Genomic DNA, 2125 nt, shown 5'->3' with positions numbered 1-2125 from the left:
AGTTTTAGGGCTAAGGCTTTAGCATTTACGCTATAGGGCTTATGGTTTGGGTTTTAGGGCTTAGGGTTTTGGTTTTAGGTTTTACGATTTAGGGTTTAGGTTTTAGGGTTTAGGATGTAGGGTTTAAGGTGTCGGGTTTTAGGGTTTTAGGGTTTTAGGGTTTAGGGTTTAGGGTTTAGGGTTTAGGGTTTGGGGTTTAGGGTTTAGGGTTTAGGGTTTTAGGGTTTCAGGGTTTAGGGTTTTAGGGTTTTAGGGTTTTAGGGTTTAGGGTTTAGGGTTTAGGGTTTAGGGTTTAGGGTTTAAGGGTTTAGGGTTTAGGGTTTAGGGTTTAGGGTTTAGGGTTTAGGGTTTAGGGTTTAGGGTTCAGGGTTCAGGGTTTCAGGGTTCAGGGTTTCAGTGTTCAGGGTTTAGGGTTTAGGGTTTAGGGTTTAGGGATTAGGGTTTAGGGTTTAGGGTTGTTAGGGTTTAGGGTTGTTAGGGTTTAGGGTTATTAGGGTTTAGGGTTATTAGGGCTTAGGGTTATTAGGGCTTTGGGTTTAGGGCTTTGGGTTTAGGGTTATTAGGGTTTAGGGTTTAGGGTTTAGGGTTATTAGGGTTTTGGGTTATTAGGGTTTTGGGTTATTCGGGTTTAGGGTTATTCGGGTTTAGGGTTATTCGGGTTTAGGGTTATACGGGTTTTTAGGGTTTAGGGTTTTTGGGGTTTAGCGTTTTTAGGGTTTAGGGTAATTAGGGTTCAGGGTTATTGGGGTTTAGGTTATTGGGGTTTAGGGTTATTCGGGTTTAGGGTTATTCGGGTTTTTAGGGTTTAGGGTTTTTAGGCTTCAGGGTTTAGGGTTTAGGGTTTGTGGTTTGTGGTTTAGGGTATAGGGCTTAGGGTTTAGGGCTTAGGGTTTAGGGCTTAGGGCTTAGGGCTTAGGGCTTAGGGCATAGGGCTTAGGGCATAGGGTTTAGGGTTTAGGGTTTAGCGTTATTAGGGTTTAGGGTTATTAGGGTTTCGGGTTTAGGGCTTAGGGTTTAGGGCTTAGGGTTATTAGGGTTTAGGGTTATTAGGGTTTAAGGTTATTAGGGTTTAGGGTTATTAGGGTTTAGGGTTATTCGGGTTTAGGGTTATTCGGGTTTAGGGTTATTCGGGTTTTTAGGGTTATTCGGGTTTTTAGGGTTTAGGGTTTAGGGTTATTAGGGTTTAGGGTTATTAGGGGTTATGGTTATTCGGGTTTTTAGGGTTATTCGGGTTTTTAGGGTTTAGGGTTTAGGGTTTAGGGTTTAGGGTTTAGGGTTTAGGGTTTAGGGTTTAGGGTTTAGGGTTTAGGGTTTAGGGTTTAGGGTTTAGGGTTTAGGGTTTAGGGTTTAGGGTTTAGGGTTTAGGGTTTAGGGTTTAGGGTTTAGGGTTTAGGGTTTAGGGTTTAGGGTTTAGGGTTTAGGGTTTAGGGTTTTAGGGTTTAGGGTTTAGGTTTTAGGGTTTAGGGTTTAGGGTTTAGGGTTTAGGGTTTAGGGTTTAGGGTTTAGGGTTTAGGGTTTAGGGTTTAGGGTTTAGGGTTTAGGGTTTAGGGTTTAGGGTTTAGGGTTTAGGGTTTAGGTTTTAGGGTTTAGGGTTTAGGGTTTAGGGTTTAGGGTTTAGGGTTTAGGGTTTAGGGTTTAGGGTTTAGGGTTTAGGGTTTAGGGTTTAGGGTTTAGGGTTTAGGGTTTAGGGTTTAGGGTTTAGGGTTTAGGGTTTAGGGTTTAGGGTTTAGGGTTTAGGGTTTAGGGTTTAGGGTTTAGGGTTTAGGGTTTAGGGTTTAGGGTTTAGGGTTTAGGGTTTAGGGTTTAGGGTTTAGGGTTTAGGGTTTAGGGTTTAGGGTTTAGGGTTTAGGGTTTAGGGTTTAGGGTTTAGGGTTTAGGGTTTAGGGTTTAGGGTTTAGGGTTTAGGGTTTAGGGTTTAGGGTTTAGGGTTTAGGGTTTAGGGTTTAGGGTTTAGGGTTTAGGGTTTAGGGTTTAGGGTTTAGGGTTTAGGGTTTAGGGTTTAGGGTTTAGGGTTTAGGGTTTAGGGTTTAGGGTTTAGGGTTTAGGGTTTAGGGTTTAGGGTTTAGGGTTTAGGGTTTAGGGTTTAGGGTTTAGGGTTTAGGGTTTAGGGTTTAGGGTTTAGGGT

Source organism: Nuphar pumila, chromosome 16 (assembly GCF_984573655.1).
Source record: "Nuphar pumila chromosome 16, dmNupPumi1.hap1.1, whole genome shotgun sequence".
Lineage (NCBI taxonomy): Eukaryota > Viridiplantae > Streptophyta > Magnoliopsida > Nymphaeales > Nymphaeaceae > Nuphar > Nuphar pumila.
This window is presented reverse-complemented; position numbering follows the sequence as displayed.